Source organism: Apostichopus japonicus, chromosome 4, assembly GCF_037975245.1.
Source record: "Apostichopus japonicus isolate 1M-3 chromosome 4, ASM3797524v1, whole genome shotgun sequence".
Lineage (NCBI taxonomy): Eukaryota > Metazoa > Echinodermata > Holothuroidea > Aspidochirotida > Stichopodidae > Apostichopus > Apostichopus japonicus.
The window spans coordinates 6,388,804-6,415,318 of NC_092564.1; the positions used below are offsets into that span (position 1 = coordinate 6,388,804).

The window sequence follows — 26,515 nt, forward strand, 5'->3', positions numbered from 1 at the left end:
CCTCTCTCACTAATGATCTATATATATACTATATATGGTCTATCATAACGCGTGTGTAGAATTGTGCTATGAAACCAACTGTGGCTGGTATCGAACTCGACCGTGTCGTCGGGGAACATGACGCATTTTGGGATGGGGGCGACCGCCCGCCCCCCCCCCATTCAGCATTTTTTTAAATGATATCGCTAAGTAATTTCAAAATAGAAAGTGCTTAGATGCAACTTACAAGGCCTGGGAAGTGTCATTTCCAGCGATCTGGGAGACCAAAATTTGCTTGTACGCTTCGCGCTAACAAATGGTCCTGGGTAGTGCCATTTCCAGCGATCTGGGAGGCATTTTCGGCCAAAATTTTCTTGTACGCTTCGCGCCAACCTATGGTGGCGCTACGCTTAGATAATTTGCCTACAGGCTTCGCCCCTCCCTTGGCAAATTCCTCGCTACCCTCGTGTTCGAATTTGTAACGCAAACAGCAGATATCACATCATATCAGTGAGCATGAAAATGGCGTTCCAGGATGAAAAGCCTCAAAACTGTCCGACTTGCCTGAAAAAATAACCCAAAATTTTCGCGCGCGATGCGCGCGTTCAACGTGTTAATGTCAATATCATATAAGCAAGCATCGGTTATTACATCGCATGCCATCATGTACCGTTCGGTCCGTTCAAATTGCGCAGTATACCGCGGGATGCTAATGTAAACAACGACATGTCTCATGTAGATGTATAAAAAACATGGAGGTCCAATTATGTCAAAACTCTCTTTTACATTAGTAATGGCGAATTAGGGGCTGCACCCCCACCGCGCAGTGGCGGAGCGTCCATACGCCCCCCCCCCCCTGACGGACTCAAATGGACTGCTGGCGCCTTTTTCAGCTCTTTACCACTTTTTACTTATTCTAGATTATTGACTTTTTTATTGCGCTCTCATCTACTTATTGACATTTCTCACATTTTGTTGGTGTCATTTGGCGATGACACCTTATTCTTCGTTTATCTGCAAATTAGCCAGGCCCGGAAAGGGTCATTTCCGATGATCTACGGAGTATCTTTACTCAAAAAATTTCTGTACGCTACGCGCCAACCAGTGGTGGCGCTCCGCTTAGATAGTGTCGAAAGCGCCCCTATAGACCATTCTCGCCCCTCCTGACCAATACCCCTAGCTCCGCCACTGCCGCCGCGCCTCCTACGCCTATGTGTGTAGTGTTCGGTTGAAGGAAATATCTGCTATTTTTTCATTTCCTTCAACCAAGTTTTATAATAGCCGTTATAAGAGGTTTTAATATTTCTACACCAATAAATTAACTGTGTCTGAATTTTCGAAAATTTCTGACCAACATTCTGCATCACATTTCCCTCTACTCGTGCAATTTTGACCGGTCTGTTAGGGGTTCAAGGAAGTTTTTCTATATTGGTTGTCCATAGATGACATTTTGTACAACATTATGGGTATGTTTTCAAGTGTGTTTATTCACGAGAAATGTGAATTTTCAAATTCTAAACAAATACGGGGCTTAAAACCTTGAAAAGTGGGGCTGACGGGTATTGTGGGCCGCGACGTAGAATCACCTACAAAAGCAAAGACCCACAGGAGATGCGATCAGGTCGAACATGATGTGTGCCGGGTTGACAATCTTCAAAAAGGTTATGGATGGGAAAAAACTATTAGGAAATACTTGGTTCTCAGGCAAAAAGTGTACATCTGGTTGGTCATTTCAAGCCTGAGAAGTGCCGTTTCCGGTGATCTGGGGGTATCAAAACAAGAAATTTTCTTGTACGCTGCGCGCCAACCGATGGTGGCGCTCCGCTTAGATAGTAATTCGCGCCCCCCGGGTTTGAAAATCCTGGATACGCGCCTGGTTACCACTGTTGTTCGAAAGAAACAGTGATTGAACACTTTTATAAAGTTAACCCTGACCAGACAGAATGTTTGGTTATCAATATCTTCTCTCCGTGTAATATGTATATATAGATAGCACTCTTTTCTGCACCATTTATTTCTCCTGATATAATCTGTGTAGATTTGTGTAGATTTTTAGTGGAAACGTCTCAGCATGAGAAACTCGATATTGTGTGAAATGATGACGATGAATAAAATATATAATAAGTATGGTTTGAAGTGAAACTTATACTGAGTCAAGTTTATATGTTATAGAAATTAAAGTGTAATTTGTTAGTGAAAATTTTACTGTTTGAGATGTTGGCAAGTAGGCCTAACTTGTCAGGGAATAGGGTTTTAGTTCAGTAGTTACAATTATGATTAAAGAAAATCCTTAGATAAATCCTTTTAATATTTTTAATGCTATGAATATCATACTTTTTTTTGGCTGTTCCGATACGGTTTTACGGCAACACTGCAGTCTTTAAGTGTATGACTTCAACCATCTATTCGATAATATCCGATGCATAGAACGTTGAACTTGACGTCAACGCAGTGGATGTGGATACCGTTGGCAGGGGGCCTTAACGACATGAGGGAACAACAGGTCTGGCGAGGGGGGTCAGAAGTAAATGCCCGGAACCGGTCGACTTTAAGGAACTGAATAAATATGAGATGAAGAAATTAATGCGTTTCATTTTCGTTATATACGGCATAGTGGAGGAAAAGTTAAAGTTAAAAAGACAACGGACCCTCTGACATTGATTTTGCTCTCGGCGCACCTTGGTTGGGGAATAGTGTTGAATGTCTATAACCGAGAGCTCGGTGTCAATGATGACAAAAGGATATATTTACATAAAATATTAAAATAGAAGAGGATATGACGATGGGGTGGGAGGATGACGAGCGATGCGTATAGAAAGTGAAGCTGTGATTAAATGAGGAAGTTTCAACAAGATCTACTATCACGACTCAGCTGTGAAATAACATGTCCAGAATTCCTAAATTCTAAAACAGAAGGTGTTATTGTTCTTACGTGCGTCCTGAAATCATTTTGACTGAGTTTTTTTTGGTGGTATTTGTCGACCAAGATCACGCAAATGCCAGACTGGGCTATAGGCACGTATGCAACTTACAATAAGGCATCTTTCCGTCTGTCCATACAAGACAAAAATACTTGTTGGTAAATCAATAAATTATATTACATATGAGAAAAACAGTTTCTTTCCCCCAACACTATATTTAGAGACACCGTCGGTTTTTTGTTGTTGAAACAACTAAAATAAAGAGACTTGGCAAATTGCATTAAGTTCTATTTTTTTTTTTTTTTTTTTTTTTTTTTTTATATCGGCTGGATTTTTGCAGTTAATGAACTTTCATGAATGACGGAGACTAAATTGTTTGACGAGGTGCAAATCAGGACAAACCAGTAATCACTTTTCAAGCAAAACAGGTCAATAACGTCTGCTTGGCAGGATAAATACAACAAGATATAAAACTATGCAGTTGCAAAGAGGAGGGGAAAGGCATCTAACGAGATAGTTCCTTCACAGGTAATCCTTTTGTAGCGACAAGGTCTCCAGCAGGTGCTTCCAATGAGAAGAAATTTCTTTTTTTTCTCGGGATTGACCTAGGATATGTCCCAGTTTTTTTTTTTTTTTGGTTCCCTCTTGTAAATCGTTTAACCCTAAGCTATGTCAGCCATAACTAACTTGTCTATCTTTATATACTCGTGGTAGTTCTTGTATTTTTGGGGGTGGATCCCTTTCGGCTCAGTGAGCCCATGCCACTTCCGGTGGAGATTGGTAATGTATTTGCCATTTAAATTTACAATCAAAAAGGTGAATAACCCACCTATTAATGGCATTTTCAGATTGTATCGAAATTAAGTAATGACTTCTACTGCCCCGATATCATTGTTTTCAATATGAAATAAATTTGCTCGCTGTATTTGGCAATGTCATGTTGTGGAACTCAGTCGAGCGATAAATAATTTCAACAGAAAACCCGGTATATGTCGAACTGTGTGCTAGTTTTGGAATCGCTAGATTGAACCTATTAATCGGGTGGATGCATACCACCAGAGAATGTTAATTGCTAGCATCTATCAAGTAAATCTGTTCCTTGACACCAAAACCTGTTCAACAAAGAAACAGAGACGAATGTTTCATGGTTGCTCATGTCATCTTACATAATTACAAAGTTTTTATGTCATTTGGTCATCACGTGACTAGGCGATACAAATATCACTGTGTAACGTTCAATGTTTATTTATGCTAGGATGAATACTAGGATTAAACCCACCGAAACAGATGGCAAAAGGCTCGACTTTGAGAAATGTAAACATTTTAGTAAACAATTTCAGCGTAATCTAATTTTCTCAGGCATGGCGTCATTTCATAATGATGAATCGTCATCACGATCCGATTCACAAATTTTTCAAAGAGATGCGGTAAAGGTTAAAGTAATTTGTGTAAATGGGCGGTGGATTAGGTAAAAATCTTAAGAGGATGGAGGAGGAGGAGGAGGAGGAGGAGGAGGCGGGCAAATTTCCAAGAACAGTGGGAAATGTGACAGTACTTTTACACTGGCGGATCCAAGGGGGGCCAAGGGGGGCCATGGCCCCCCCCCCAAAGGTGAGCCAAAAAGTGTTTCCGAACATCCGCTAAATCATATGATTGGAAATTAAAAAATCGAGAGGAATAGCAGTGGTAGACTAGTCCAGTGGCGGCGGAACCGGGGGGGGGGGGCTTGGGGGGGGGGGGGCTCTAGCCCCCAATGCAAAAGTTGAGGGGGCAAATGCATCATAAGCCCCCCCCCCAATATTTACCAAGGCTCCGAAACGTGCATCTGCCCATTTTTCAATGCATACTTGTCGATCTGTCCGATGCACACGTATACTATATAGGTGTAATAATTTTAGTAAATGCTGGGGGACCCTCGGCCCGTCCCCTGGCTATAGACCACATTTTCACCCCAACCGCGTCTTCACGCCCCGTGAAAAGTGGAAGCAGTGAGTGTGAGTATACCGGTAAGCGCAACACAACTTCGTCTTAGGACAATGACTTGCCTCATTTCAGCCAGTTCTCCAACATTCACTTACTCAGTGGCGGAGCGTCCATACGATCAGGGGGCGGATGCAACCCCCCCCCCCCCTTACGGACTCAAATGGACTGCTGGCGCCCTTTTCAGCTTTTCACTACTTTTTACTTATTCGCGATTATTGACTAATTTATTGTGCTCTCATCTACCTATTGACATTTGTCATATTCTGTTGGTGTAATTTTCCGACAAAATGGCAATGACACCTATTTATTCTCCGTTTATCTGTAAATTAGCAAGGCCCGGAATGGGTCATTTCCTGCAATCTATAGAGTATCTTTACTCAAAAATTTTCTGTTCGCTCCGCGCCAACCTGTGGTGGCGCTCCGCCTAGATAGTGTCGAAAGCGCCCCCCCCCCCCGACCAATACCCCTAGCTCCGCCACTGCCCTTACTACACTCAAAAACGTCTTTGCAAGTACACTACGAGTAATAGCTACTCTCTTAAAACACCATCGAATACACAAATTACAATGTTTTTACAGACTTTCTCGTGCAATCTGAGAAATTGCAGGCTTGAGACCCATATTTTAGGGCTAGGTATTCGCAGCATAAAACACTCAGGAAGTGCCGTTTCCGGCCATCTGGGGGTTTGAAAAAACCTAAAATTTTATTGTACGCTCCGCGCCAACCGATGGTGGCGCTCCGCTTAGATAGTCTCCACACATTAGCCCCCCCCCCCCAATAATTTTTCCGTTCCGCCGCGCCTGGACTAGTCTAAACCTTTTCGTTTTCTGGTTTAAAATTAAATGCAGAGCTCCCAACTGACCCACAATTCGCGGGAATTAGACCCGCATTCTAACACCCAAACCCGCTGACCCGCACAAGCGTCCGAAAAAAACCGCATTGTAATTGTCAAGTATGCATAAAAAAATTTGCATCAAATTTTGACTTAGCAACCATCATTTCTTTAGCATTTAGCATAATAGAGTATAAAACCTCCTTTACAGCATCATTTGAACCTCAAATTAGCCTATATTTCTTTCCATTGGGGCGAGCAGCGAACATTTTAATGCCACGGGAAAGAATGAATTATCACCTACTATTCAATTTATTGATGTTACACACAAAAAAATGCATATTTCTCAGAAAATGTTGGATGACAAAAGCCTTTCTAAGTGCCACCATTTTACATGTAGGCATCACCAGGATTCCAAAAAAATTCAAAAGGGGAGGGGGACACCCCCTCCCCTTATACCCCTCCCCCAGGACGGCGATTCGTGGCATGGACCAGCATTTGCCTTCTCAAGAGTTGGGAGCTATGTAAATGTATGAGCATGAGGATTTACAGTTTAACACCATTTTGCAGTTACAGGCTGGTTGTAAGAAATCTATAACCTATGAGAAATAAAATTTCTTGAGAAAGATGATCCCAACTTTGTTTTATAAATATTTTAGAAAATTACACCTGGGAAACATTTTTTTTAGAAGTAAATTAACATCACCATTGTACACTTTTGTCGCACCAAATTGCATCTGAGGGCATTCAGCAATAGAAAATTTTCCAAAGGGGAGGGGGCACCCCCTCCCCTTAGACCCCTCCCCCATATCACTCTAATGCCACTTTGGCCCCTCCCAAACAAAGGTCCTGGATCCGCCAGTGTACTTTTATGAGTCAAAACATGATGCAGCTTTACATCGATGGTTTTAGCTAAATGGCCAACCAAGAATTACCACAGAACGTGGATAATCTGTACATACCGTACCATACATTTCATTCAAATTTTTTTTTTTTATCTTTCTTTTTTTCGCCATTTTAGCGGAATCGTAAAATATCAAAAGGTACCTTTTTAAGTACGAAAATGGCAAGGGTACTTTTATTATCTAAACCAGACGATTTTTTTCATGAAAAGTGTTATTTTTTGAGGTTCTCCACAAAACTCGGCCGGGACCCTTGCCCCTTGTGCCTCGGCTCCGCCACCCCACCAAGTGTGTATGTGAGTAACGAAACGTCTCCCAACAGATGTTCACTAAATAATATCGCAATCCTGTTGCAAACGTATCACAACTCCGTACTCAAATCGAAGCTGGAGAAATTCCATTCCTGAAGTCTCAAACAAATGTCAAACGTTTATCCTCAGTCTGTAAAACGATTTTAAACTGGGAAAAGAGAAACATCACTTGGTGATACTGATGATGCTGATTCAATTTGCTCCACTTTAGCAATATCGGGAGCACATACAAAATGAATAATGGAAATTAATGAATTATTCCTAAGCCGTCACAATGTTTTACAGTTTCTTCTCAATCCGAGCACAACACAATTCGACCATCTAGCCAATTTTTATAGTCTCCTTAAAGCAGAAGTATTTACGCCTCGTCTACTCTGAACGATAAAAGATATTAGAGAGAGTAAGAAACTGTTAACAAACAGTTTATGTACTGCAAAAAGCCTGTCTAGGAATATGTAAAAAGTTATACGTTTGACGTTTGGTTCATAGCAGGATCTTCTTCAGAGGCTAACTGAAATGAAAACAAGATAACAACACTTTAAAAGACACAGATGGACAGACAGTTAAACTGGACAAATGAGAAACGAATAGAGTAAAAATATTTACAACGTAGAAGAGGTAAGGTGACAAGAAGAGCAATGAGAGGATTAAAGGCTGTGAAGATAAATTCTGAGAGGTGTAACAGAGGGATTAAGGGCTGTGGAGATAAACTCTGAAGGGTGTAACAGAGGGATTAAGGGCTGTGGAGATAAACTCTGAAGGGTGTAACAGAGGGATTAAGGGCTGTGGAGATAAACTCTGGGGGTTGTAAGAAAGGGATTAAGGGCGGTGGAGATCAACTCTGAGGGGTGTAACAGATGGATTAAGGAGTGTGGAGATTAACTCTGGGAGGTGTAACAGAGGGATTAAATGCTGTCGAGATAAACTTTGGGGGTGTAACAGACGGATTAAGGGCTGTGGAGATAAACTCTGAGAGGTGTAAAAGAGGGATTAAGGGCTGTGGAGGTTAACTCTGAGGAGTGTAACAGTGGGATTAATGGCTGTGTACATTAACTCTGAGGGGTGTAACGGATGGATTAAGGGCTGTGGAGATAAATTCTGAGGGGTGTAACAGAGGGTTTAAGGGCTGTGGAGGTTAACTCTGAGGAGTGTAACAGAGGGATTAAGGGCTGTGTACATTAACTCTGAGGGGTCTAACAGATGGATTAAGGGCTGTGGATATAACCTCTGAGGGGTGTAACAGAGGCATTAAAATGGCTGTGGAGATTAACCCTGAGGGGTGTAACAAAGGGATTAAGGGCTGTGGAGATTAACTCTGAGGTGTGTAACAGAGGGATTAAGGGTTGTGGGGATTAACTCTGAGGGGTGTAACAGAGGGATTAAGGGCTGTGGAGATTAACTCTGAGGAGTGTAACAGAGGGATAAAGTGCTGTGGAGATTAATTCTGAGGGGGGGGGCAGAGGGGTAATTAGTAATAGAGGTGAAAAGAAAGGAAAGGGGATTAGCAAGAAAAAACCTGTGAATGTGGACAGAAAAGATGAGAGAGGTTTAATGGAGGGGAGAGTGGGGGAGAGAGGGTAGGGAAGGAAAAAGGAGGGGTGGTTTAGTTGTTCCCTTCTTGGATGTTGAGACAACATTTCAAAGGATAGGTAAACATATCGCCCAACTGGCGTTTCAGTTTTGAAAGTGTTTACTGTTGATCTGTGTCCGTATAAACGTTTTTGAAAGAAGACTTGTTCTCACCAACATACTGAATACCACAGACTCTGCCGGAAATAAGTTTAAATGACATTAGAGGTAGTGCAAGTGATATAACCATTTGTTTTGTGTGTGTATGTGTGTGTGTCTGTGTGACTGGTGAAAGAATCCGATTCCGAGATGTGGGCGTTGCAGATAACGCACCTGGAGGGAAGTAAAAAGGTGTTACAGTAGCACGAACCAGCAAATCCAGTATGTTTACAGATACATCTGTAGACAATTGTTAGTTTGTCAAGGAATGGCGCTTTGAAGATGATCTGAGGTGTATAGGATGTGATGATTGTGGAAGTTTGTGCACGTCATTGTTGATGAGAATCGTTAAAAGGTAATGATAGGTTCATTCTACATGAGATGAAGTCTACTATGCGTGATAGGCGATTTCCTTGGCAATGACAGGAAGACATTGATACGTCCACTGTTCTTGAGCTGTTGAGATGAAGTTTTCAACGATGGGCTTACTCTATGTTACAGGAGAGGGGGCGATGGTAGTACCCTTGGTCCGGGCAGTGGGTTCACGCCAAACACCCACCTTGCCGAGAACGATGTGTGCAATTATGCCATTATCGTGTTTTGCGTCGAAATGTTGTCGAGAAGGCGATATGTATGTATGTATGTGTTTTAGATTCTCCTGCAAGCAGGAACTCGCGAAGAAGCCTCATTGGCTTATCGAAGCCGCAAGCTGACCGAAGTCAGTCTCTTAGATTCATATTTATCGTCCATGATTATGAATTGTCAATTGTCAACAACTCTGTAACTGGACGACGTACATTCATCTTGGAGTGACTCGAACCGGGGACCTTATGATTGAAAGGCACCGGCGTTAACCACTGAGCTAACAACTCCACACGATATACAGCCAATGTTCTCGAAAAAAAGTAAAGGTAGAACAATTAACTGCTAAGTATATACCTACCATATGTGAGTTGGTCTATTCTTACAAACATTGGACCCGATAAAGTGCACGATACACTAGTCACTCTACATAAGAGGAAATTTGGTTATGATATTTCGAATGTTATCGAGAAACCATGGAAATATGGAGATGTTGAATGATGTTTGGGATGCAACTGTCTCCACGATTGGTTTCACTTGTTTCCGAGAAACAAGGATAACGTATCTTGTTGATTCGAGTACTCTGCCTGAGTGAGTATATGACATGTTAGATGTATCCTTGAAAGAAGTGATACAAGAAAACTTATTCTAGTTGGAAGGAAGATTGTATCAAGAATGGTATTGTTAAGTTGAGAACTGGAGTACCGGTACGTATAGTAAGAGCGTCCCTTCCACTGAACAATCCAATCCGGCAACGTCTGTAAAAAAGCGGTGTTGAAATGATCGATTCAAAATGTGCGTCGCTCAACAAGGTATATTTTATTAAAGTTAAAGTTTGGATAGAACATTCTCTTAGAATCCAGAAACAGTTCCGTCAATAATGTTTAGTTCATTTAAGTTCATATCAAAAAAATGTAGCGACAGCAACAACAACAAAAGCAAAGTCCATGAAATACGTTACATGACGAGGCAACCCTCTTTATCCTCTGGATGATGGTTCAGAAGCCAATTCCGTCTCCGGCCTGCGAAGTAAATAATCCGCCCACCATCTTAATTGCACGCACTAATCGAGTATGCAAACCCTTCAGGTAGCATTCTCTACATAAATTCCTCATTGACTTACACACTAAATCGTCAAAGTAACATAGTCTCTAAGTCCTTGTAGAAGTTTTCTCACAAACTAAAACATTACCTATCGTTGGATAGATGGCAGGTTGGTCATTCATGTTTATCTTAAAGTTCCCATGTCATAATCGTTACAACTTTTCGCTCTGATAGTCTGAAGTTTTCGTCACTTGGAAAACAAACCTCTTTAACCGAATATCAATGAAATTTTGGTATGATCACGGAAGGGGATAAAGTGGTTTAAAGTTGCCTCACTTGAACCAAATTCTATAGCACATTGTACTTACATTTGTGTACTGTGACATCCAAGCCACACAAAAGAAAAGTGAAAAAGAGAATAAGAAAGATGAATGAAGCAGATCCTGTTTGAAAACATATCGAAAAAGATGTTCTCCTGCTTTTTTTTGGCATGCACTTTTCCTGTAGGAGAACCCTCGGGGCGGATTGATATATATAGGCCTACTCTATATTGTGTATGCAAACAAATATATATATATAATATATATTAAAAATATATATGTGTAAAAAAATATATATACAAAAAAGATATTTATATATAAAATAATAATAATAAAACAAAAAATGTTGTCTTTTCTTTGATAACAAATCTATTATCCCCCGCAGGACCTCCCGCGAGGTGGATCAGGGGTTAAACTTCTTTCTGACTTATGGTATGCAACCTTAAGTAAATCCGTAGCCTTGATGACCCTCCAAGTCTACCGTACATATTTGCTCAATTTAGTGTCGGTTGTCTGACAATTGGCAGCAACTAATGTTTCTTTTATTTATCTCTCTCTCTCCCTCTGGCCGTATACAATTTATTGAGGTCCCCTGTCCTAGACACACTCTTACCTGTAGAAATATAAAACAAATAGTTCTATACGTGTAATTGTAGTATAATCACAATTAAAATGAAACAAATTACTATTGTTTTAAAATGGATTCGGTATGTATAATTGTACTTTCTATTTGTTGAACTACAGTGTAAGTGTTCAGCTAGCTTCCCTTGTACCTTGTTGATAAATTCCTCTTCTTTTTTCGGTCAGGCGAGTCAGAGGTAGCGGAACTCGTTGAGGGATCTTATCTGATTGGTAGTCCAGTAAACAGGTAAAACGGGATCCGGACGATATGTCCGCTAGGGGAAACCCAACGGAAGTCTATAGCCTATCCACTTAAAGAGGCAGTCAACATTCAAGAAAAAGCACCCAACTTACACTCAAAGTACTTAAATATTGAGCTTTCTGTAATTGCTAACTTTCGATGACTTTATGTTCAATTAACTAAATCTGTTTTGTTCGTTCGTTTGCTTCAATTATTTCTATCATTTGTTTATATTATTTGATTACTTTAATCCATTTCGATCGGTTCAGTCCGTTTCGTTCGTTTTTATACCTTTAATACGTTCCCTTCTCCTCCCCATTAATTTCACCAGTTTGGTTTATTTCTTTCAATAATCCGAAATATCAGTTTACTATCACAGTAGCATACAGAAGATTGTCAGTCTATGATTTGAAACGTATTGATGCAAAATCAAACTCGTTAACAAATAAATAAAACTAAAGATAAAAAACTTTGAAGGAAATTTTGTCGAAAGCTCAGAGACTAAATCCCTTTAACTCAGATAGCTAGTCAACAACTTCCTCTGTACTCTTGCTCAGAAGGAGATCCACTTGTTTAGTTATCCTTTGAATAGGTCTCGACATCACAGCATTGACCAAGTTCCTAGTTCTAAAGTTTACAACTTGTCAGTAATATGATCAATGCTTTAATTTGAAAATGGATTATGTTGTACCAACTTGTCTAACTTTACTATGGTTATTGAGAACTATGCTTCAATAAATTTGAAAGGATGATCAACATTTCACAGTGATAACTAAATATGCATATGATCCCCAACTACCTCACCATTAATGGGATAAATGGATTCTACTTTGCGGTAAAATCAATGGCTACAAGCAGGGACTCCGAGAGACAGGTCGGGCCTGGGGATCAACTATTTCACCTGGGTCCCCTATTTGAACTATTTATATATCCCATGTTTTCCGGGCCCATGCATATTTTCGCGGGCAAGCAAGTATAACCCCTGGCCCAGAGGACACATTCCCGTCCCCTCTCGTCAGGCTTGGTCAAGCGCACGGGGGGGGGGGAGGGGGTCCTACCAATGCTTGCTTGAGTTACGCTATAGTCACTAACTTTCAGGAAGCCTTCGGTAACTTTTACCAAAAAACACTTTTGTTTTGTTGGTTTGCCAAGGGAAGATATCGCCCAAGATATCCATCAATTCAAAGAAGTAAATGTTTAAAACCTAACATCATCTGAACTTAACTCACTGGTTATGTTTTTTTCATAATGTAATTCTTATATTTTCCTAACACTTTTTGTCTGAGGAAAAGTTGATATTTTTCTCCTCTTTTTTTATCCATGCAAGGTCATTCTGATTTTAAAGGGATTAATATTTAACGCATCGCAATTATCCGGCTGACGCCAAAATCACGACCTACAAACTTTTGTCATGGATAAAAAGAAGAACAGTTACAAAAATATCTGTTAATGTTTGTTTTTTCATATCGAACGTTTACTGTAACGAATAAAACACATAGTGTGCGAACGACCTTGTACTCAAATATCAGTTAACGGAAATGAGTTAATGCCGTTAATGGGTATTGCAATGTTAATTCGTGTATGGTCATTATCATCAGAAGGTTGATCTCTTTCACAGATCTTGTCATGAAATGCTCTGGGTTTTTTTCTTTCCTTCTTTAGTCTATGCACACAACCATAGACCAACTATATATAATGCCAGCAAAATATTAACAATAATTGAGAACTCGAGAGACGTCTTTCTATTCGTCAACACTTGTGTCATATAAATAAACAATAAGAAAGTGTGTAATAACCGTATGTGTAACGATGGGCTGTTATTAAACTGCGCAAATCTCTGCGGGCAATCTTTGCCTGTCCCTCATCTCACCTTACCCCCACAGACAGGCGATGCATTTACTAACATGTTGCATTCCTACAGACGTACCCTTTGCGTTCCTCTGTTGCTGACGGTACGCACTGCAGGTGACAAGTTCTAAGCTTTAAAAAATGAATGAATGAATGAATGAATGAATGAATGAATGAATGAATGAATGAATGAATGGACGAATGGATGAATGAATGAATGAATAATTGAAAAATGTGACATTATTCAATAACGAGAAAATCATTTCAATGACCTATATATAAATATAAGTAATAATACCATTTTATGAAAAGCAATACAAAACCAAGAAAAGAGAAGGGAAAAAAAGAAGATAAAAACAACAACAATTAACACAATACCAATAATGTCTCCAAAGTTATTTTGATTTCATTGCAAGAAGTTCATAGAAACATTTAACTTTAAATTTCAAATGGCATTCTGTTTCTCCAAAGTAAATCGATCGCCATTTTAGAAGCTTCCCCATATTCTCATGGATATAATTTTTTTTTTTAGGTTAACTAATTTAAATTTATTTTTTTAATTTAAATTTGAAATTATTTTCTTCACTCCGTACTTAACCACCCCATTTTTTTGTTATTTTTTTGTTGTTGTTTAGTTTCAACTGTGTCGAAACTGTGTAGACAAGAGCAAAGCGAGTACTATACAATTAATATCATAGAAATATATCATATTTATCTCGAATATCTCCCTAAACTATCACCCAAGCCGAAAAGGTGTGAGCTTATATTTGTTCTTAACGTGTAGCATATTATGCATTTATATGCCAAGGTGTTATAACACACTAACACGTGTTATGTTTTGGGAGCATGCGAGAGCTAGATATGTTAAAGATACAATACAGTAAATCGTAGTGGTATTATAGACTAGTAATGGTTGGACAACTGGTAAACGAAGACTACTCGCGCGGGGGATTTTGTTTTCCAGCTCGTTTCTATCGGTAAACGCTGTACTGTGTACGAAGGTAACCATTGAAAGTAGGCCTGTGTAGACTCCAATGGACAGTCGTTATCATCACATGCATCTTGTTTACGTGATTATTTTTTTTTAACACAGGCCGCAATAAATATGTGCCTCTAGCATAACACGTGTTAGCATGTTATAACACAGATGCATATAAATGCGCAATATATTCAAGTCGAAAACGCTACTATAAGCAACTTTACAATTCGGTTCGGCTGAAACTATATACACCCCAACCGTCGTACTAATCTCAGGTCATATACACAACGTGAACTGTTCAATTACAACAAAACACCATAAATTCTCGTCACGAGAATTGAACATGGCTTTCGTGATATTCATTGGTATTAAATGTTTAAAGTGATTAAATGTTTGGGTAATACTTCATTTTTGACATCCAATGTTATAGTAACGATGAGTCATGGTCTGGGATAGACATCAGGGATTCCAGCTTGCAATACATTTCATTTTTCTTCATCAAAACTTAAAGCAATCGGTTGCCTTTTACGGAATAAGGGTTGAAGCCATTAATTAAAATATGTTGCAACAGAACCCCCAAAAAACTCTAGTCATTTGTCAGTTGGTATTAATATAGCAAATAATATTGTTTTAATTAATTAGATTGGAGAGTTACGTTACAAGACATCTTTGTAAAATCTTGAGAAAAAAAAAAACCTGTCGTGTTTAACCCCCCCCCCCATCCCAAACACACGCACACAAAACCCAACAACAACATCATCAACAAAAACTATACAACAGTAAACAAAGTATAATTTTAGCCTTTTCGACCTAAAACACATTTATAGAAGAGGTACCATTAACAGTAGCCCATATGGTATATAAAAAACGCTCTTGTTATTTGAATTAGGATTTAAAATTATCTTGTATTATTAATTACAATGGATTAATGTCACAAGCTATGGGTAGAATCTTGAAAAAGTTTGCTGCTTTTCAAGAAAAAAAAAAACACAAAAAACAACAACAACAAAAATATAAAAAAAAACTAATTTTGTTGAGTTCAGACCTAACATATTTTCATGGGATATTTAGCAATAAATATTACATATTTTACATAATAAGGCTTTGTCTGAACGTATTATTGCCATTTATTGCTTAACCTGAGAATAAAGAAATCGCGACTGCATTTGAATAATGCCCGAAATAAGAAACTAACAATATTTATTTGAGACAATTGTTCAACTAAAACTAGAAGTAAAAATTTAGAAAATATAGTGAAAAACTGATCAAGAAAGACCCCAAAAAAAGAATCTGCTACTTTAAAAACGGAGTCTACAAATATAATACAATGTACTATACATAGACTATAGTAAGCATCGTCTTTACTGGTTTCGAAGCTTAGAGTAATTAGCTGCGCTTGAGTAAAGTAAGTTATAAGTACAAAGTAAAATCGGTAGAAAAAGAAAGGGGGGGAGGGGGGAGATGAAACCATTCATATACATGATCAATGAGACTGTTTTCGTCTTTCAGAGAACAACCATTAACAAATAAACTCGTTACTATTTCTAGTCATAAAAAACACCGAAGCATGATATATTTTTCTCTCAAAAGAAGAAAAGAACGAAAAAGAAAAGTATTGTCGATGAAAAGAGTCACTCTTGTATAAAATATTACAAATTTTACAAATATATAAATAAAGTGTGATAGCCTATATCAGATAGGGCCATGAACCATGAATCCAATGTCATTATATATATGTTGGATCTAGGTACATTCGCAATTAAGGATTTCTATAAATAACCTTGAAATTAAGACTAAAAGTCCATCCGAAAGGGTCAAAGACCGCACATAGGACAATTACAGTTGGGAAGGGGAGGGGTAAATCCGAAGTAGAAGGGATGGGATGGGGAGGGGAGTTGGCGGGATTCGCTTTGTGAAAATATGGTTTGTTTATTTTTTCATCCTTTATCAAAACAATAAATAAATAAATATAAAATAAAGAATGTTGTTGTCTTGTTTCCCTAGTCCTATGTCCACAACTTTTATAACAGTTTTACACAATTTCAAGTATCACAAAGCAATCATAACGAAACTCAGAATATTGGAGAGATAAACAGTTTCGGGAACATAGGGGGGGGGGGGGCAAGATGATAAAAAATACCAGACAGTTATCAATTTGGCAAGAAAACCAAACTTTTGATAGACTTCCATTAGAAGTAATTATAATTATTCATATAATTATAAATATAATGAAGTAACTATAGATACAAAGAGTTACGGTATATCCATTCCTAAAGTGAACATCTTTCTGGATTTCCTGTTCACTCAAAAGCTCACGGATTTTGTGCTGGTCCTCGTTACCAATCTGGTTGGATATATGCTGAGTGTATTTGGAAACATAATCTGTTATTTTAGTGGCACCGTTAATCGCATCGGGAATGAAAACAATCATGGATATAAAATATAGAAATGAAACAAAGCAATTCATTTAATTTGTGAAAGATGTCGATATCATCTACAATTGGATTAACTGGCGAATAATTTTCGAATGAAGAAAACAACCCTAATTATTGTAATTTCATAGATCCCTTCGTCATACAAATGATAGGTATCTAATTTTCTGTGGATATTAAATATCATTGTCAGATTGATACAAAATAACAAAACAACGCGAAATAAAGCATTGCGGTACCTTAACTAGCCCCCCCCCCAAAAATATATATATATATATATAAAACAATATAAAACAATATAAAAAATAAAGAAATAGCAAATGATCATCACTGTGGATATTTTTTCATGGAGAGTAGATCCCCCAAAGTCCCGTGGGCTCGTCCATGCATGCACAGATTTTCAGAAGAGCTAATGGAAAGAGAATAAAAAGGTTAACACAAAAACATTTGAAGATTTGTGAAATTAATCAGTCAACCCCTCATCGTTCACCTTGATTCTTGTACGCTAAATCAGATTAGACATGTAAACGTTAGTAATAAAAATGTAAATTTTATATGCCTAGTCTTAAATATAGTATACATTGAGTCCTGGAGGTTATAGATGTGTGTATATATATATATATATATATATATATATATATATATATATATATATATATTGTAACACCAATGCAATAACATAAACCTTCATGGTTTAATTTGTGGTTAATGATCATCGTGTTACTACATGGGACTCCACTTCTCAAAGAAATCTGCTTTTCAAGTTATTGCGTGGTCATTTTGATTGTTTGAGTTGTGGATAAATTACGGTCCATTATTTGTTTGAAGTCTTGTAAGTTAAATATTCATAACTTTTATGATATTATTATTGTTTTAACAGTATATATCTATTGGCTCTAAGCCTTGAAATTTAGCCCATCTATGACGAGTGTCTCACGTGATTTTTGTTAATTAATTGTGAACCAAAAAGCTGACGAACACAGCAAACATTTTGAAAGTTGTTTTTCTGTACATTCATTCTGTACATTCAGCAAGTGTTAAAGAAAAACCTTTGAAAGCTTGGTTATTTATGTATACATATTTTTAAACTGTGTTAGTAACGGTATTAATTATACTACATATCCCCGAGAGTACTAAACTCGCAAGTATTTCTTTTTTTCGGTAAACAACACGTCATTAATTAATAAACACAAACTTTTATCTAGAAAAGTTATACAAATTGTAGTAATAAAATATATAAACCAAGTCTTAGCACAAATTTAATGATCTAAAAAAAAGAACGCGGTAGTATTGTCCCAGTTGATAGGCACGTTAATATATAATCTACATAAATATTTTTTTTAAAAAAAGATATAAATATCATAAATATTATACTTTTTCCTGAAATCGAGCAAGTCCTTTCAATTAAGGCTTGGAAACAATTGTTTAGATACAGTGGGACTAGATTCATGGACAATTTTTCAAGAGTTTTGTATAATTCTGTTGAAATACAATCAATGACAACAGTATTAGATATTACTCATTTTATACATCTGTATTACATTAAACCATTAAGTTCGCATCAATTCGGTTTTATTTATTTATACATCTGTATTACATTAAACCATTAAATTAGCATCAATTCGGTTTTATATTGTTCGGTTTATACATTTCATGAAAAAATGTCATTTTCACGAACATATTGAAACCAATAGAAAGTATTCACTGCACTCATTAAAAGACAATAAAAAATAATTAAAAGTTGAAACAAATGAGCAAAAAAAAAAAAAAAGGCTGAAAAAGGTATATTTGTGAGAAAACTTCATTATCCAATTATTCGGCCAATAATGGTCTTACACTGTTTCCAATACATGCTGTAAGTAGGAGTGTACATTTACATAAGAATACTTCGATACATTCACAATTGGCAAAGAAATGAACAATTTTATACTTTTTTCTGTGATGGTAAAACAAGAAAATATCGGCTGAGAAAACGTATCACCATCACGAGAAATATGAGAAAACTCAAATTTTGGTTTATTTCAAAGGTTCGAATACTTTTTTATACAGTACAGTGAAAATAAAGGTACATTTTGTGTTTATTTTCTTCGCGTCAACCACTTAGGCTTTATCAATATTATAGGCTACGTTTGCGGTATTGCAGGGATATATAGAGTACTTTTTTTGTTGGTTATTGCAAAAGGCTATGTTTATCTCTCAGCACTATAATTTGAAACCGAACGAAATCCTGGTTACTGGTTTTAACCGCATCAATATTGTTCACTTCGCATCAGTGACCTAAAACCAAATCATTTTGAATTATTTCATATTTCGTATCTAATAGCAACCCGAAATTAACAACTTATCAGGTCAATTTTTATTGCTATAGTAACATTGCAATAAATACGCTTATTTTATTTTTCACTCTTTTTTTTTCTTTTGGTTGAACCAAATATATACAACGCGGAGATCATAGAATACAAAGATTTGATACTTCCTTCTGTGCAAATTAGACTTGTTAAATGTAGAAAAAAGAATAAAGTAACTAGGGCAAACAGAACTTTTGTCTCGAAATAATTTGTACGTGATGTTTTGATCAAAAGTAATGTTGGTAGTTTACTAATTACATAGTCTACTGTCTATGTAAATAAATAAGAGACATCGGCAGAAAGGTATACCATGTTAATGGTTAAAATGACCCCCAGTCTTATCCTAGTTCAGGAAATAAAAGTCTTATAAAAAATTACGAAGGAAAAAACACAAGACGTTGTTCGCCCCCAAATTTCGTCGGCGGCGGTCCTGTTAATGGGATATGGGTCATACCCCGGAAGGTATAATCGTTTTTATGAAGTGAAAGAAGGCGCAGCCTCACGCCATCGTAAAAAATGCTGAGACAAAGAATAAAGAAGGTGTAATTTACATAAATTTGAAGAGAGATACAAGAAAGAAATTCGTATTCGAATTCAGACTAAAATGAAAAGTTGCAACCAAGGTTATTGCCCATTAAAACAGTAACGAAAAACGAAATCATTTTCAACAATTTTTGGATTTAGCCTACTTTCTAAATATGAATGTTTCTGTAATGATAATTATTTTGTTTATCCGTTTAAACATTTTCTCGGTGATATCGTCTTATTTTAAACCATGCTTGGAAGATAGATAATTATAAGTCTTTTTGACGCTTTAAAATGAGAACTGAAATTTGTAAGCGTTATCGGATACATAGTTCTAACATTTTAAGAAAAGCTCAATCTGGAAACAGTACCAAAACCAGGGCAAATGTTACAAGTGAGCGATTTTTCTTTGTTTTGATAGGTGTTGTCGTATACATGCACACGCACCGACACCACACCCCCCCCCCCTCACCACCCCTTTCCCGATTTTGTGAATACATTCTCTTTACATGAAATAAGAAGTGACATTTTACTTAACGACAAGTACCATTCCCACTTGTTTAATGATAAAAGTACACTTGTTATATTGAAAAGTTCCCATTTATTAAGAAGTTATGGAAATAGGTAATTAGAAGTGCCCTTTTGTTGAACTATTAAAAGCAAAAAGTAACTAAAAAGATGCCGTTGTGCTGAAATACCGGAATGTGGGGTACAAAATGCAGAGAGGATCCATTTTATGGGAAAGTGTTGAGACGATTTTGTTGTTTGCCCCCTTAAATCAAAGTCGCTCGCCCTTCGAAGTTGTGCCTCTCCCCCTCCCCCCACCCTCCCTACTCGATCCGACTGAGCCATCTTCCGCCGCCTGCATTGAATGAACTGACGTGACTTGTCTGAATTACATATGCAGACGTTGCAATTGAATATTCTATTTGAAAGATGTTATAACAGATAATTCTTTGTTAAATAATGAACGACATGTCACTGCATGGTAATGTGATATCAATTTTTTCCATTTTCTTGAAAGGAAAACCATATCTGTTTAAAACGTGTAGGTTGGTCACTATATAGTTGTTTTTTTCTTTGCTTGTGCCATCTGGATAAATATGTTACTTGTCTCCAGTAGTATTCACATTTTGTAATTGTTTAAGCAGATTGTAGTAAGTGTTTAACAAGGTTGTAAATATTTTAGTAAACATCTCTTTAGGTTTCCTAATTTCTCTTGTCAATCCAATTTTTTGTCTACATCGTGATGTGTTTTGCTTTCATTGTCCCTCGCCATCATTCAAGGGGGCGGGGGGGGGGGCGGTGGACTGGACTGGGGTAGGGTGGGGAGGGGGTTGGAGGTGGGAGGAGATGGGGCATATATATTGATCTAATATTTTCTTTCCATCCCGTCCCTTCCCTCACCTTTCCCTACCCTCGATTCACCAAACGTATCTTCAAATCTACTAAATTTTTCAAGTTATTAGATTAAGATCCTACAAATCATATATATTTATATCAAGAGAGAGGCCAATTAGTCCATACTACACCGCTCACACAAGAGGAACGATTTGCCTAAGTTGGTTTGACCAGTTGACACGTAACTAGCAATTACAACTTTTTTTCTCAAAAATGTGTGTTTGGTGGGGGGGGGGGAGGGAGGGGGTGTGCGGCAAGGATCGGGGAGTTAGGGAGGCGGTCTGGTGTTTTGTTCTATATCCCATAGCAGTACTGAATGAGTATATGGCTGCCTGAGAACTATGCAAAACTGATTAAAGCGATGAAAATAACAACTGTCACATTTCACAATACATATAATATAAATATATATATAGGCGTATATATATATATATATATATATATATATATAGGCCTATATATATAGGCCTATATATAAATATATATATATATATATACTGAAAGAATGTTTCGTAAGGCAATAACTAGGCTAACTCTTGAGTTTGATTTTTAAAACATTACACACGCCAGGTAGACAACGCCGCCAAGATATAAATGGTAATCAATTTAAAAATAACTCTACCTAACTTAGCCTTGAAGAATTAACAACGTTTCAAAACTTGACCCGATTTATAGGATGCTGAAGTACTTGTCCTTTAGTAATAGAAAATTGAAAAGGAGGTCGTGTCAGTAGCCAACCAGCATGCACCAGACTATATTCCGCAACCTTTCCCAAAACGACACGTTTTTGAGCAGTAACAGTTATGATTTCATATCTTAGAAATTATAGTTCTCAATTAGAAAAGGATATTAATGTTACCAAGCTATTGTATTTAACACTTTCGCAGAATCATATCTATATTATACAGTGTCTAGTAAAATAGGATCGCCTCTGTTTGGGGGTCATGGTTGTGATGTTAGAAAAGACTGGCAATTTATAGAGAAAACTTAACTTACCATGGAGTAAGTTGACGTAGACTTCAGCGCAATTAGCGTAAATTATTGGGTCAAGTATTTACAGGATTTGCTTCAAGAACGCAGAGGTCAACTCACAAAGAACCAGGACCACCCAAAAATAGGGCATTGGTACAGTATGATATTCACACAGGGGCGGGAGAATTGGGGGTGTGGGGAGGGAGAGTGGGGTGTGGGAGAGGGGGAATCTGCAAGTAAAGGCTGCTATGTACAACAACGAGGGTGTCATAGGGTGCGTTAGGGGTGCGGCATAGGTAAAGTGGTGAGATACGTGTCGTGGGGTGAGGATGTATGGGAATGTTGTATGTAGTCGGTGGGGGCGTGAGTTGTGACAAGAATGTGACGGGTTGGCGGGGTGTGATGGGCTGTGGTGGGGTTGTGATGGGGTGTGGTGGGATATTGTGGTAAGGTGCAGTGAATAGTATGTTAAAGCAACTGATAGCGTTTCCTATAACCCTATTCCACTTATAACCACACACAGCCACACAATTCGTTACAAGTGTGATACTGTGTTCATAGTCTAAATAAGTACAGTAATATATTTTCTATTTCCAAGAGGGTTTTTAACAAATCCGTAATTTAAGTCTCGAGAGTTTAGCTGCAGTCACAATTTCAGCCTCCGATTCTTATGAGCAAAGTATATGAAGGTTATGCATACAATGTAAACATGTCGTTTATATTTTGTTTAGTTTGAAAACTAATGACAAAGAAAAAAATGATATTGAAATATTGTTTGGACATTTATACAACAAGATAGACATAGCTCAGTGGAAACGTATAGTTGATTATCAGAGAAGTGGCCAAACATTGTACATTCACGTATCTACTACGTTTATATATATATATATATATATATATATATATATATATATATATATATATATATATATATATATATATAAACAAAATATTAACTTTGTTATATAGCAAAGTATATATAACAAAGTATCAAGTTTACAGAAGAAACTGATCTAACTGACCGACTGGCCAGTTCATTACATCCTGCTTTATGCAGATACGGTATGGAAGGTTATATGCTAATTTAATTTGGATGAATATTCATTAACTGGGGCACCCTAAATGGATTTGCACCAAACACGGTAACAAACAATTGAAATGATTATATAATCCCGAAGAAATAAGTAAATCGTGTAAAATTGATGGCATTTTTTTCTTGGTTAGTCGTGATCGAGTGACCTCATCATAAACTTAAACATTGATTTGAAGTATAGGTGGAAGGTGGGGGAAGGGGGGGGGGGGTGAGTGAGGTGAGTCTTACAGTTGTATTTGTGAAAAACAATGGAAAAGATTTAATACAATAATAGAGATAAAACAGAATCATGTGTTGTCCCTTTATGCCATTTTATATCATTGCCCAATAAGCTTGAATATCATAATTACAATAATTGGAATTGGAACAATGGTTTCTTTGATATTTTCTACATTATGTCATTTTTGTTTGTAAACAACTTTTTATTATTTTTAATTTTCAACAAGATGAATCATCAATGTCTTTATGGCACTTCTTATGCAGGACCGAGAGTGCACTTTTTCTTGGTTAATATGTACATTCTTGAGTTCAACATCCAATTTGTTGTTGTGAAATTTTTGGCGAAAGATCGTGAAAGCGTAGAAAAACATATCATAGAATTATCCACGAGAGACAAATTAAAGGCGGAGAATTTGGTTAAATCACACACTTTTGTTGTTTTCCATCTGGAACATTAACAAGTGCATCGGCGCTTATGTAGGTATCTTTAATCGCTTTACCTGATACTTCTCAAACTGAAACCTCATAAGAGAAACATTGTTATTGTAACTAATGTCAGTTTCAAGGCTAATAGTCTTCTCCAAAGCGTTCCGAACTGTCTAAATGACCCAGAACCATTTTCCAATCCCCACCCCCACAAAAAACAAAAAAAAATAGAAAAGAAAAGAAAAGAAAAGAAAAGAAAAGGGGAAAAAGGAAAGAAGGTAGGGAAGAGCATGTTAAAATTCTAGTTGTCAAAATATTAGTTTTACATTAAAGTGGCATTCTACGTTGAATTGGATACGTAGGCTAGTCAGCTTGACTATATTCAAGGTTTATTAACAATTATTGCGTGAAAATGGAAATTTTTCAAAGCTTCTAATTTGTGATAAATACTAGCTTGTAAGTGCTTGTGTGACAACCCTGTTGACTCAGAAAAGAATAAAATTTAATAAATAGATTTTGCTTTTTGAGAAAATGACCCTGTAAACATCTGAGGCTGATCAATTAAAGCGACTGGACTACTTAGTCTACCACACAGGCCATTAAGTCTCTCAGACTCTACTAATATCGGACCCTTTGAAGTTCCACCAGGTGAGTTTGAACTAAATTACATAGCTGTTAATTAAGATGTCTTTTAACATTTAAGACAGCTTTTGGGGGGTTGGTTTTGAAACCAGAATACAATAAGAACGGAGTCGAAAAATCTCATTTCAAATGATTACGGAACGGTCCAAAGTGTGAAGAAAGAAAAACGTCTGTGAAACAATAGTTTAAGGAATGAAATTATGAATTAAAATGTTCATATTTTGAAAAATCTAGCAAGATACTACATCGTAGTTTGAAATCATACTTTAACCAATATAAGGAATGGAAAAATATTTTATTTCATGAAATGTCAACAATGGATCAACAAATTTTGCGAGAATCGGGTGGGAACATACAAGAATTTTGTATATAAGTATGTCGTGCATTTTCCATTATTATAATGTAATACTACAACAACAACAAAGTTACCAATATTTTTTATGATAAGATTCCCAAACTTTTATCACATCATTTAAAAGTCGGGTCTACAAACCGCATATGGGCTGAAATGAAATAGAAGCTTGGTTCCTTGTAGTATAACCAACCAGCCAGCCAACGTTGAAGTAAATTTTTTGGGGGGTTAATTTTTCAAGTTTTTCAAGGATTGCATATCACCAGTTGATGCATGGAATCACCTTAACGCGTTAATGCATCTCATTAGTGAAGAAATCCTTTGCGCATACAGTCTCTTTTTCTCTATCTCCACCTCTCTCCATCTCTCTCTGCCTCTCCTCTGTTTTTCTCTCTTCCTCTTTGCTCTGGAAAATAAAATGTGAACTCAGGCAGAAAATAGTTCATTTGCATGTAAATGGTTTTAAAAGAGAACTAGCATATATAACTCCACAATAGCTGGTTTGCTTGGATACGCATAGATGCACCCGATTACTGGATATACTACAATGATTTATCAAACCTAATCAAACGATAGACAAGCCAGAACTGTACTATATGTAAGGTTTTCATCAAAATAAAAATAAAAGAAGAAAAAAAGTACAAGAATTAAGTTAAGCCTTAGGATAAGTACAATATGATAATGACATGATCTCTTGGGTCAGATGACATTGTCAGTTAAGATCTGCTAGACACGATGACGTAATGGATGGAGATCGAGAAACGGTTTAGCGGGTATGTAATGTTGATGAAGATATTAAAGATGAAATTTTGTTTTCATACTTTTTTGTCAAATATCTAACTCTTTTGCCACTGGGGAGGGTTGGGGGGGGGGGGTGATACAGTTCTTGACCAGCCAGGTTAAGTATTTGTTGTATTTTTGTTATATTAAATAGTCCACATTTGGTCTAAACGGAGCTCAAATTTGGTTAAGGTTTATACTGAGAATATAGAAGCATTTTCCTGAGCAAAACGTTGTTGTTATAGGTTAATGCATTTTGTAATGTATATTACATTATATCTAATTTTGATATTAAAAAATAATGCTCAGTTCTCTTTCAGTTTCTCAGTTCTCTAATAACACAATCTTACCACCTTAAAAGTGCCAAAAAAAAAAAAGTATTGAATAAAACTGATAAAAGTTAATATTGTGAATCTTAAATAAAGTATTTGAGATTATATTTCTATTTGTTTTCTTCTCATGCTATGTATTTGAATTAATTTGTTTTTCGAAAATTAAAAATTTAAAAAAATTAATAACGGAAAATCTTTCAAATAATCGACCATTTTATTTTTAATTAGTGTTTTCGTTGGATTGTGAGCAATGGGACGCATGCGCAGTCAGCCTTAATGTATCTTTGTATCTTTGAGTCATTTTGACCAAAGCAGTAATATAGTCACTCACATTTGGTTATATATAGAACAACTTTAACTACGACCTAAGATTTACAATTTGGTTAAACTAGGGGTGTAACCAACATATTGGTACAAGGGGAATGGTACCTCTACCCCTTTGAGGAATTTTGGCAAATTGGAGGATGCTGGGAGCAAGCTGGTGCTATATTTTGAATCTTTTTAGACAATTTTGAACATTTTGCACTGATAATATAAGCTGTACCGCATAAGATGTATATTTATGTTCTACATTAGGACTTTTTGTAATATTTTATTCTGTCTGTCGGTGAGGAGCCAGGGTGGGGGGGGGGGGTGGGGCTGTGCCCCTTGATTTTGGTTGTGCCCCTTGGTTACAACTAATAATATAACTGTTGTCTATAC

General features: G+C 36.9%; 1 long non-coding RNA gene across 1 annotated transcript in view; it reads left to right on the forward strand.

The window, feature by feature from the left end:
* Nucleotides 1-26,515, forward strand: part of LOC139966002 (uncharacterized) — a 41,764-nt gene that overhangs the window by 13,218 nt on the left and 2,031 nt on the right. The window contains exon 2 of the long non-coding RNA XR_011792404.1: nucleotides 11,410-11,470. This is a non-coding gene — a long non-coding RNA (uncharacterized lncRNA). The remainder of the gene's footprint in view (nucleotides 1-11,409; nucleotides 11,471-26,515) is intronic.